The 13,456-nt window shown below is 32.9% G+C and overlaps 1 pseudogene; it reads right to left on the reverse strand.

The window, feature by feature from the left end:
* Positions 1-10,504: 10,504 nt before the first annotated feature.
* Positions 10,505-11,707, reverse strand: LOC149200552 (xyloglucan endotransglucosylase protein 2-like; annotated as a pseudogene).
* Positions 11,708-13,456: the final 1,749 nt, after the last annotated feature.

A 13,456-nucleotide genomic window follows, 5' to 3' on the forward strand; every position in this document is an offset into this window, starting at 1 on the left:
TAAATAGAGCAAGGAGGCTCTCATTTAGGATATCTTCGATCATTTTAAATTTAATCACTAGTTCCCTTGAGTTGCTAATCCAAGGAAACCCTTGATTTTTCATAATTTTTTCTCATTTTTTAGTTTGCACGATGATGACTGAGAGATATTGAGATTTTTAAGAGTGCAGATGAGTTAAAAATAACTCATCTTACGCTTTTAAACTCAGATTTGGAACCTTGACACTTTATACCCTTTGAAATTTGAACCTTTGTAACTTTATTAGCTTTCTTGAAACATTGGATCTTTTTGGAACTCTGAACTGTAGCCATTGGAACTTTGAAGTACTTATTACATATACAAACATAAAATTACATTTGAAATCAAAATTTATTGAAGATAATTTCTTATTACCACTCCTCTTTTGCTGGATTTTATCCGTGAAATGAAAGTTTTAGTGAGCTTGAAACCCTAATGACCTAATGGAGACACTGAAATGAATGAAATCATGATCGTGATGACTAACATGATGATGATAGTCTCTTAGTGATGATACACTTAGTTGAGTGATGAAAGTGACCGGTATGTGAAATTATTGAGAGAGTAGAAATAACCCTAGACACACTAACGAGTGACCAAATTGTATTTTGAAAACCTAGTGACATGATAAAATTTGACTTTGAGACCCCTAACAAAACTTGGTAAAATCATATTTGATCACTGGTGATAGCCAGAAATGACTAACACTAACAGTTTCCAAGGAATTAAAGTTATGGAAAGAGGCATGAGGTAGCTCAATGTATCATTTAGCTACCGAACCAGTTAAATTTTGTTGCAAAAGACGAAGACAGATGGAATCATCAGTTAAAGAATTTGATGCACACCAAAGATGATATGTCATCACATGATTAGATGATTCTTATTCTTATTTTTGTTCCAATTTGTGTATGCCACTTGCTGACGTGGTAGGAATCACCGACCAAAAAGGATAATATTAAATATGAACGTTGGTTAACCAAGATAAATCTAGTAAATCTAGTTTCGCAATAAACGGTAACTACTGGCTAAGGTCTTGTAGTAAAGTTTAATAACCTTGCGGGTTAAGACCAACCATTAGAAGCAGATATCCAGAATATCCTAGAATAGCTTGAGCAGTTGGAATTGTTATTCGACTAGGGTAACCAGGGTGAACCATATTGGGTTGAGGTTGAGTAGGGACTTGATAAGTATGATCAGCGTACAATTGACTCTTAAAAGGTTGATCTTGACCCATTTTACATAAATAATATTACCCCTATATAGGTTATACTTGTAAAGGTTAACCTTGAACAAATTGACTTGTAACATGTTGACTTTGGATAAATTGACCTTGAAAAGTTGGATTTGGAAAGTTTGGCCTTATAAAGGCGAACTTTGAAAAACTTGTCCTCGAAAAGGTGGAACCTGGTAAGATTGACCTTGAAAAGGTGTTTTCATTATTCGAACAACAGGTTTTCTGATAGGAATATGTGGTATAGACTATATTGTAGGAACAGTTTGAAAAACAGAAGCCTGTGGGATTTCCTAAGTAGTCTGAGGAACAAATATTTAAAAGGTTACTGGAATGGTCATTTGTGATACTCCTAGAATAGGTGGCTGAGGATAAATGGGAACTGGCTACGAAACATATGTTTGAATAAAGGTTAGTCATGAACTTTGAATAGGTCATTGAATCAGTTGTTGAATAGGTGTTTGAGGATTTCCTTGAACAGGTTGTTGGACAGGTAATGCAATGCCTAGAACAGGTATTTGATGAATAGTTTTCCTAGTATGCTAAACAAATTGATAAAGTGGCACTTGTGGATCACCTGGACCATATTTTTGATTAAATGAAGGATTCAAAATAGTTTTTGTCCTAGGATAAGGAGTACCATATAAAGGTTGATTTACAATAGGTTGACCTAAACAGGGTTCAGGTATCTGACCATAGGTTCTAGTAAAATTTTGACCCACATCAAAAGTTTGTCCTCCATGTGGAGGATAAGGTGGTTTCCCCCAAGCTAGTATTAAAAATGAGTCAAGGTTAGTTACTTGGATTACTAGAAACCATGTGAAATTGTTGGTCTTATGTTGTAAGTGCTTCAGGTATGGACGTCATTCTCTAAGCAGTAGATGTGGATAAACCAGATTACCAAGTAGAAGGTTGGGGAGAAGAAGGTGCTCCTGAAAAGGTCCTAGTAAGTGAATGGTATCTAAGAGGAACTCATGGACCACCATACAATAAAGATTTCGGGGAGCTGGTAAACATAGATGAATCAATGGGTCGGCTTCCAATATGAATTTTTGAAATAGCTCTTTCTAGTGAATAAAAAGGGATAAGTGGCGGTGACAAATATTGACCTAAAAAACTCAGAATTATAGAATACCAAGGGTCGGGTCGAAAAAGAAACAAAGGAACTCTTGGTTCAAAATTTTCAGTACCGGTAAATTCAAAATGAGGTGTCTATGTTTCTTCGGTAACGTCTTCATTGCTAATTAACCCAGGCAGTAATTCAGTCGTAACTATCAGATTCCTTTGAGGTGAAGGTGGCTCAAAAGTAGGAGCTAAAACAACTGAAGGTGATTCATGTTGAGAAACTTCAGACTTGGGTTCTGCTACCTCTGGTTCAGTTAGTTCAGTATCTGAAACTTCAACAATGTCATATTCAATGTGAACTACTTCAGTAATCTCTAGATCAGAGTGAACTAAGCCTGATTCTACTTCCTGAGTTGGATTCAAATCGATTTCTACTGTCATCGATTGTAAAATTGTTGATGTTTCAGGGTCGTCTTAGGCTTTTGATCATGTATACTTTGACCTTTCAGTTTTTGTCTTTTCCAACTGACTTGGTGTGTATTCAGGAGGTTGACCTCACATTCTATGTGATTGTCTTGGTGATTAAGCCAGAATTAAAATTTATCAAAAAATTAAGCAATATTCGCAATATAATCCTAAGGTCACTAAAAAAGTAAAAAACAAACAATATAATATGCTAAAAAAGCCTAAGTATTCAAACCATGCAAACAAGCTTTTCACAAGGAAATCACTAGTCGATAATGAAATCCATTGTCGCAGAATTCAAAGTAAAAAGTGGTTGTAAATAGAGCGAGTAGAACTAGTTACACTGGCAACCTGCTTAATGAAACAATCTGGTGCAATTAACTTCACTTATGCCATCTCGAGTGAATATTTCCCTCCAAAAATTTCAACTGAGTCTAGTCAACGTCTATTCCAGGTACAACAGGACCTTCCCTCTGTTTTCAACTAGGGTAATAGCCCTAAGACTATGGTACTAAGGTTACCAACGACAATAATTCTACTTGCAGGGATAGTCGTTGATCAGATGTACACACAAGGTCAGTGTAACAAAGCTCAATCCCCTTGAAAGCCCCTCAACATGGTTAATTGGAGGTTTACATTCAAGTCACACCCCAAGTACCTTTTGGCACCATTTTAATACGTACAAATCATTGTACAATATCCAATGAAGTGGGTATGATCACTTCAACATGTCTGATATGATCTCATTCTTGAATCGTTTATAAGGGGAGCTTCCTAGAGAAAAACTTAAATAACTGGATTTATCTCCCTATCGCAAGATTCTAGTGTTTGTCTATAGTTTTGGAAAGTTTACTAACTTCCCTATTCCAAAGCCCTACAAATTTTATAGGTGGAAAAGAGACCTTAGAATAAAACTTTCTATATTGATTTTAATATTTGTTATTACGCAAGGTAATGGATGTGAAACTTGACGAAACTATGACTTGATGCAATCCTAATGTAATCGAAAATGATGATATGAGATTTTCGTTTCAATGAAATTATATCTAAGGTAGGGAAAGAGTCTTTCAGTTTTTGAACTGAAATATAAACAAAAACATAAAACCCCACCATAACCCTTTTTGCTAAAATGCACATAACCAATTGCAAATCACCCGAATATTGAAAACAATTTTAAATTTTCACTTTGTCCCATAACACAAGAAAACAAGAAATTTGTATTTTCATACAGTCAGTCAAAAATTTGAACAATGCAATAAGAAAACAATAATTACTAGAATTGAATTTTCCCTAATTGAATGCCATAACTCTGCTTGCAGCAACTAATTTAGTTCATAAACACTTCAGCAAATAGATAGAAAATTGATCTTTCATTTCAGAACAAGCATAAGAAGCATTTTTATAAACCAAACCTAAATTATCTTGTAAATCATTCACTTTTATATCCAAAATAAACTTTTTCAAAATAGAAATCTGGACTAAAAAACTTATTTAATCCACAGAAGAAAGATAGACGACCAACTCAATAGGACCAACAAATCTCTCTCTTGATAGGTTGACCATTAATGAGACAAGACTCAACCCTAATTTACAAAAGCAAGACTAATTGTAAGAAAAAACCAAAATAACATTCAATCAGACTAACAAACACTCACAAGAGGTTCAAATACGTGTAAGACAACAGGAAAAAATAAAAAGTTTGGATTTGAAGAGGAAACAAGTGATTTTTTCAAAAGTTCCAAGTATGTGCCCAGGCTCTGGAGTAAACAAGTGTGAATGTGATTTGTTGCTAAAGTGTAAATGCACAGAAGTGTTCAATGTGCCAAAAGTATAAGTGTGCCCAACAGAAAAATTAAGAAAAATAAAAAATAAATCAAATCCAACTTAAAATCCAAATTTCTAAAATTCTCAGACACTCGAGGAAGGCTTGTGCGATGGGTTGAAAATATCAAACAAGGAAAAAGACATATATTGAAATGATTCCCCAGTGGACTCACCAATTTTTGATGTGGAAAAATCCCTCTTGCGGGCAAGAGTGATCTCCCTAGACTTCAAACAATCCTAGTAACAAACAAACAATAATTGCTACCTTTCTCTAGGTTCTGATCGACTGAAAGAAAATAGAATGAAAGAGGCATCTTACTAGTTTAACGAACTAATTGATGAAGTCCCTCAAAGATTTCAATCACTTGCTCTTTGATCCTCTAAATGTCCTCTCGTCGCTCCCAACAACTTTGCCATAATGTCTTGAAATATATCTGCAAAGAAAGAGACAAACAAGAGATCAAAGCATACAACATATAGTCAAAGAGATAAATGAACTAACTAATCAATTATACAACCAAAACCTATGTAGGTGATCAAGGAATTTTACAATTTAAATCAATGGAGATGTAACTGAGAAAGAACAATTGCTTATATTCATAAAACTAGAGAAAATCCTTACAACCATGAAGCCTTGATGTTGCAAGTTCCTTCTACAATCTCCAACCCTCTCCCCTGCAAGAGAAGTCTTCCAAACTAATCTCAACAGCATAAACCTACTTCAAACAATCCTTCCCCAATCTTCCGACCTGTAGTAGCTTTATAGGCCAAGAATGGGAAGTTATGGATCCATTCTCCAAGGGATGAGATCCACTATTAGTGGGATAGAGGTTCCACAAAGGAAGGGGAGTTACTCCATGATCGGAGGGATTAATACTGAATAGGAACTCATTCTAAGCTCATTGGTTGGGATAGATGATATCAACAATGCTTCTAGACTTTGCTTTTTACTTTTACATACCTCAAGTCATTTTTGCAGGTCATAGTGGAAGACAGTGCGTACTTATGCACAAACATTATTTGTCTTCTCTAAGTATGCATAACAATTAGCTAGGAAACTATGAATATAGCCAAAATAAAGGTTTTGTACCATAAGATCTAGAAATTATACTTTCTTAAAGATATTTCAGATTCAGACTTTGTAGGGGAATGTTCTTGGGACACATTTGTGAATAGTGAAAGATCCAAACCGATGGTGATTTGCCTAATGTGACAAAATGACGTGTAACACCTCATGCCTTCCTTTTATCATTATACTAATCCACCATCACTCGAGAAATCTATGTGTTTCCCCATTATTATCATTGATGCCTCTATAAGTAGCTAGAAGTAAGAAAGTTACAAGCTACTATAGAGGTTTTGGAGGTTCAGGAGGCCAACAACAAGCTAAATATTTTGTGCATTTATATTGAAACCAAACATCTCATCATATTTAGGATGAAATTGTCATATAAGAACAAGACATTGCAAGACAGCATGGTTGTCTCATTGATTTAGAAGTTGTAGACTGGGTGCCTGACATAGGGCACACTAGAGGAACGTTTAATTAATAGATGAACACCATGGACACTTACTAGCATATGCAAATTCTTATGGGTAGAGTCATGATAGATGTAATTGAGGCCGAGGAGGGAATCATCCTATTATTGAATGAATTACAATTATTCTTGAAAACTTTGGATAGGCACCTAAAGTGGATATAAGACCGCTTTATCTTGCCTTTAGATCTTAGAAGCTCACCTCGGAGTAGTAAGGATCCAATCACGGTAGACTTATTAGATACCTCCAAGTATGCATGAATAGTCATTGTTTTTTAGGATTCTTTAGTTCTCTATTGGTTTTTTATTTCCATGTTAAATGATCAACTATGTTGTAAATATACGAATCAAATTCTCTTTTTTATTAATATTCCATGAATTATGTTTGAATGTGAAAAAAGTTATAGCTTTACCATTAATCTGGTTTTCTGAGGGCAAACCAGAATAAACCAAAACCAATATATATGAATAAACCAAAACAAATATATCTTTTTAATAAATAAGTAAAAATTAACCCCAAAAAATTAACAAAAATTCAATCTGTATTTCAAATAAATCAAAACTTTTAAAACCACAACTTCATTCCATATTTAAACTTTTTAAATTCAAATTATCCCAAAATTTTAAATTTTAAATAATATTATATTCACCATCGTGGTAAAGAAGACAGGTCAATGGAAACTTTTCAGCATACAAACTTTCACAATATTTTAATGTAATTACATTCGTAATGCGTTTCCCTTTGAAAACACGTCCGAGCTACCACCGTGTGCAATTGTGTGCCTTCCATTATCTATATTAGAGGATAGAACTATCTTATACCTTCATATTGATACCTCCATCAACATATCAAGGGGTTACTAACTCCCAAGTAGCTATGATGGTAAAGAAATCACCAAAAACAAGAATTAAAGGGGGAGAATTTCAGTAGATCAGGCATGGTAATGGTGATGAAAGAGGAGGACTTTCTAAGTAACCTACAAATAACAATGCAAGCTCCTTTTGTTGTGTGTCCAACTGAGAATTAAGTTATGTTTCTTGAACTTGATATTGTTAAATTTAATTTATGTTTCTTGATTTTGATACAGTTTAACAGGTTACATGGAAAATCTCTATGAAAAGTTCTATGAAAATATAGCAAAATAATACATCAAATGAGAAGAAGAAGAAAAAGAGACAATTTGCTAACAATCTAATCTGGAAAAACAACAAACGAAAACATCACTGGAGATTAAGGTATTTTACGTTAATGAAGCAATTTTAACATCCCTGTGGGGGTCGAAACTTATGTGGACGATTCTGGAGGAGTTTATAAATCATGGTATAGTTGCAGGGACCTCACAACCTTTTGCAGCCTTTTGCAGAGGAATTCCTAATGTTTTTATTCTTTTACATTTTCTTTAGACACCCTACTTTCCAATAGCCTATTTAAATCTAGACTTCTCTCGAATGTGCACTTAAATTAATTTAATGTTTATTACAATTTTTAAATTGAAAACTACATTGGGAACGAATTGTTGGAGAGTGATTTGTCATTGATGCTAGAGCCATGGTAGGATTATGGCAAATTATTTTAGCATTTGATTTCTCGGATTTTCATAATTTATTTCTGAGAATGAATGAATATATATATATATATATATATATATATATATATATATATATATATATATATATTATATTTAAAAACGTTTTTTTCTAATAGGAATTATTTTTAAGAAGCAGGGATTGTTTTCTATTATTGTATGTTATAATTGTGAGAGTGACATATTTTTGTCATAATAGTCAAGATTTAATCTCTACCCTAATTTTGATATTGAGATTGAGGGAATACTTTGATATATATGTTAATATGACATTGCATTTGCACATATTTATATCTAAATATCAAAGGTTTAATCTCTACCTTAATTTTGATGTTTAAGGTTGAGGGAAGTTGTGATACCTACGTTAATATGGAAATTAAATGTTGTTGTTAGCTTTGACATTAAAGTTGAGGGAAACTGCGATATTAATGTTAATATGGAAAACAAATAAAAACTTAGTTCATCCTAACAACTTCCATGTTCCACATAGATACATTTATGAAATCTTCTTATCAACTTCAACATTATCACACTATCATGATTCCATGTCCATAAAGTCATCATATTCTACTATCTTCTCTATATCTTCTCTAACATATATTGATTTAGTAGTCCTGCCCATTCTAAATAGATTAGAACTCTATTTCAACATTTTGGAATGACATTATGGATAGATTCTTTACTTCAACATTTTGGAATGAGATTGAGAGAAATTGTGATATTAATGTTAATATGGAAAACAAATAGAAACTTAGTTCATCCTAACAACTTCCATGTTCCACATTAAGACATCTATGAAATCTTCTTATCAAACTCACAATAGTTCCCATTATGCACCAAATATTGTTAGAGTACCATGCCACCAAACCTATAAAGTATACAATAGTTCCCATTATGTCATTATGCACCAAATATTGTTAGAGGACCATGTCACCAAACCTATACCCATTATGTCATTATGCACCAAATATTGTTAAAGTACCATGCCACCAAACCTATAAAGTATGAAAATATTTTACTTATTTTGTTTTTGAATGCTTAGAAAATACATTTTAGTTGCTTTATTTTTGAATGCTTAGAAAATACATTTTACTTGTAATAATTTTTCATTTAAACAATGACCATTTGGTAATACATGGGAGTAGTCTTAGTAACACTCAAAATCAAATCTTCGAGTTGTCACATAAAACCATGAGTATATCCAACTACCTACAAGTTAGATATATCAATAATTTTTTGGTTTAATAAGGGCCGAGATATTGCCAAAAAAAGGTACCTACTCTTATTTTATCATAACAAGCTAAACATATCTCCTTATAACAATAGAACCAGAGTGGAAAATAAAATTGTTTATAAGTCTCTTATTCACCCAAATTCTACCAACCTAAAAAAACCCATATACAATAACAAAAACAAAATTTATAAACTTAAACATTTTCAAATTAATATTTATTATTACTCAAACAAAATTTTAGAACTCAAGATAATCTAAACTAATATTTATAATCCATTTTCACTTATAACTACTATTTTTATTTAAGAAGCCAACATAAGACATTTGAAAACATTTTATTATGAAACGCTCAATGATCCTTTTTATTCTATTTTTAAAAGAAAACATTAAACATTTGAAAAAGAAATTACTAAAAACCCCTTAATCTTTTTTTTTACTAGAAATTATCTAATCATTATGAATTATTGTAATTATCTTTGATTTTATATACGAATTGACATTTGTCAATATTCAATTAAAAAAATTAATCATTTTTTTCAGTATTGTAGAAATTATCTAATCATCATGAATTATTGTAATTATCTTTGATTTTATATAAGACTTGACATTTTGCGAATATTCTATTAAAAAAAAAAATAATCCATTTTATTCTTTATTATTTTAATATAAAACTCATTATATAAGAAAGAAATATAAGACATTTCAAAATGTTTTATTACAAAGATTTGAATTTGAATTTTATTATTTATTATTTTATTATAAAACCTCATGTATTATCTTGATAGAGATAGTAATTATATCATTTTTTTAATATTTAATATTATATAATATATTTATTTTAAACCCACATCAAGGAAGTTGAAAATATATGGAAAAGGGTATATTAGTGGGTCCTAAAATCTGTCATTTATTTTGATAAAGATATGGAAGATTACATTATTTTTTTAGATTCTCTTAAAATATATAAAAATATATATATTTTTTATTTTGATATTGTTTAAAAAAATTAAAACCCATCATATATTTCGATAAAGAATAGTTTTTTAATATTCTTAAAAAAATTATATATATTTTTATATTTTGATATTTACTATAGGAAATCTGTAGAAAGTTTTTTTTAATCATTTTTATTTTACAAAAATTACTTATATTGATAATTTTGTTAAAAATTGTTTTTATCAAATCACTTCTTATTTTGGTGAATGATGAATGAATAATTCCACGATAATTCTGGTGAATGATTAATTGGTAATTAATCATTCGTTGGAATAATATGAAATAAAGCCCAACATCAAACTTCCAATTACTATAATGCGCTTCGAATCCTTTGAAAAGGATTTAAAATGCCTTTAAGAAATACATTGAGAAAAAGCAATAAATACATTCGACAGCAACCAGACATGAAAATCAATTTGCAAACCGGAGTTTTTAGAGAAATGATTTACCCAAAATCTCATTGCAACATAACATTTGGGCCTCCCCGGACTAATAATCCGACCTCGTATTATTCAGCCATGGGTAGCATCAAATAATGATAACTGAACTACATATTGTTGCGATCGTGAACACATTTTGGAGGCATTTTCTTGTTTCTGGGCGTGTCAGTGCAGTAATTGTAGATGGTGTAGTGCTTCCTCGCCCATTTCAAGTACCGCCATTACCACCCATATAGGTCTCTGAACTCCTCCTGATCCCACCGCCACCACCCCTGCGTAGTGCACACCGATTGCGGAGCAGAAGCCTCACACGCATCGACGTGGAATTTCATGTAGGAGGCGACGAATAGCGCCTTGGCCCAGTCGGTTTTCTCCAGACCACCTTGGGTGGCCAAGTCATTAGCATTCCACAGGCTTAAATATATCTTCATCGGCTAGTTAAATGGGTACCTCATGCCCGGATCCTTGCTGTTGTTGAACACCCGGATTGGTACCTCATCTACCAAAAATCTGCGCCCCAAAAAAAACATCACACCAAACCATATTAAACAAAAAGAGGTTCATTGTAAATTACATGCTACATTTGCCTTTGGCTTTGGTTCGATAATAAATAATGAGCTCGGGGTTGGGGGCTTACACAATTTGGTACATGTTCCAGAGCACAGCATAGGAATGGTAATCCTTGGTGGGGTTAAACCAACGGTATATTCGATGTTCTCTCTCACCCTTCCCGCCTGTAAATACATTGGTCTGAAGAATGTAGGGTTCCCCGGACTTGTTCCCCAATAATTCAAATTCTATCTCATCGTGCTCTGCAGTCTGAGAAGAAAGTTGCCCGCACCAAAAGAAGTATAGATACATAAACAGGCAGAAGAAAACTTAGACCCCCCAAAACCCCCAATATTATTATAAATACTTACATAAAAGGCAGTGACAGTGCCAGCGGAATCGTCGGGAACCAGCTTTATTTGCATACTAAAATGCCCAGATAAATATGTCCCCTTAGACTCGAACCCCGCACCTGCCAACCCATATTTCATCCCACATTGTTATTCCCACAGCTCATAAAAGGATAAAACAACCCAAAAATATACAGAAAGAAATCCAATGTATAATAGCTTACCATATTGTTTGTTGAGGAGAAGCTTGGTCTTTCGAGCACCATGGAATTTTTTGATGTGATCTGAGCCCCAGTTGGTGACATAATTGTTGTGAAAGGGCACACTCACTGGCTTCCTGGGAGTGGCAGCCATGGTAGCAGAATGGAGTAACAGAATGAGAAACAGAATAAGAAATTGTGTCCTCTTCATGGCTTCCAATGACCTTTCTAGCGCCCGAAAATGAAGCTGTGCAGAGGAAGGCAAGCCTTATTTCCTAACGAGGATTCTAAGTATCTTCCCATTGAACGCCAAAGTTGCGAAAACAATTCGCTGAGCAGTGATATAAATTTAGTTTTTCTAATTTAAATATAAAGCGTGAATGTTGAATTTGAAATTCTCTTAGGTAGATGGTGCATTGAATACATGAAGTGAATGTCTAATCCACATTGGTCTAGATGTCAGATTGTCCAATATCTGCATTAATTACATTGAATACTGGAGCTTGTTAAAGGTAGAGTGATCGAGTTGCCGAAATGTCCATGGATATTTATGGCTTTCATGCATATGTAGCATGCCTTCGGATGCATGAATGTCCTGCCACAGGTACTTAGCACTCATCAAATAACCTATAGGGGTGGAAATAAGGCTCACCTAATTAAAATACGACGCATAAAAATGACGTATTGACCAATCAAGTCATTCAAAGCATGGTATCTTTACGGAAAATCAATGAATCGTAATAATCATAGAGCGTTCATGGCCCATGTGTAAACATCAAACATTTTCTCAAAGAAAATTAAGTTTTTGGGGCTGTTGTATCGATAATCAACACTTAAGCCAACCCTGTTTTGGGTTTCCTCTATCTTGGGAGGCATGTTGATGGTGATGTGTTGTGTCAGTAAGTCAATGTAATGATGTAATGATGTCGTTCAAAGAAGACCATCTTAATCCATAGATAATTTAGTAGTATTTTTTTTATTTAATATGATTTTATCACTAAATTTTAAAAGATAAATAATCACTTTTTCTTGAGGATGAACCATATTAGTTGGTTCGAAACGTCGACCAAATTCTAATGATGTGATTAATCCGAAAGACATTGATTCTACAATATAGATCACAAAAGTCACAAATTGAACAAAATACAATTTTATTAAAAGTTGTTACAGTTTTAAGTATATTGTTTTCAAAAACAAATCTTGATACTTGAATAATAAAACTTAAAAAATAAGACGATTAATTTAAAAATTTTGAAGAGAAAAAATTGATTTTAAAATGTAGAAATTTTGGAGAGTCTTATTTAACTTTAATTTTGGAGAGTCTGGCTATATCAGTAATGGGATCATTCTGCATGTTTAAAAGAGTGAAACATATCACTCTACACGATGGCATGTTCGTGGATGTTTCAAACTGTCTTTTCTTGCAATTACCATACAGTTTTGAAGCTCCATTGGTTCATGTTAGAAAAGCTTAATTTTTTTGAGCGATCTCATTTTCCTTCTAATCTTTTTACTATCATGTATCTATATAAATGATGATATAATTGAGTAGCTCATAGAAAAATGCCATCTTCTTAAAAACTTAATAGTCCACATCATGCAAGGCTAAATAGTTTGAACATTTTTGCACCAGATCTCAAGCATTTAGATTTAAATGGACTTTATTTCTGAGACTTAATAATCAGTTTCCCTTAGATGGTGAATTTCATAGCAGATGATTTCTCAAGTATGTGAAGGTTGGAGCTTAGTTTTTGCGAGTTTATGAATTTATTCAGTACAAAGCTTAATGTAATAACACGGATTTCTACTACAAACATATGTTGAGAAATGTCACTTTGTAGGTACCATACATGAGTGCATGACCATCATGTATTCAACGGGCCTAGAAGAATTACTCTTCATTCTAGTTGACAAGTGCTTTCAATTGAAGTTGTGGGAAACTTCTTAATCTAGAGGAACT

This window comes from Pinus tabuliformis, chromosome 2_1, assembly GCF_031772625.1.
Source record: "Pinus tabuliformis cultivar Carrire ecotype Pingquan chromosome 2_1, CPIR1, whole genome shotgun sequence".
In the NCBI taxonomy this organism is placed as follows: Eukaryota; Viridiplantae; Streptophyta; class Pinopsida; order Pinales; family Pinaceae; genus Pinus; species Pinus tabuliformis.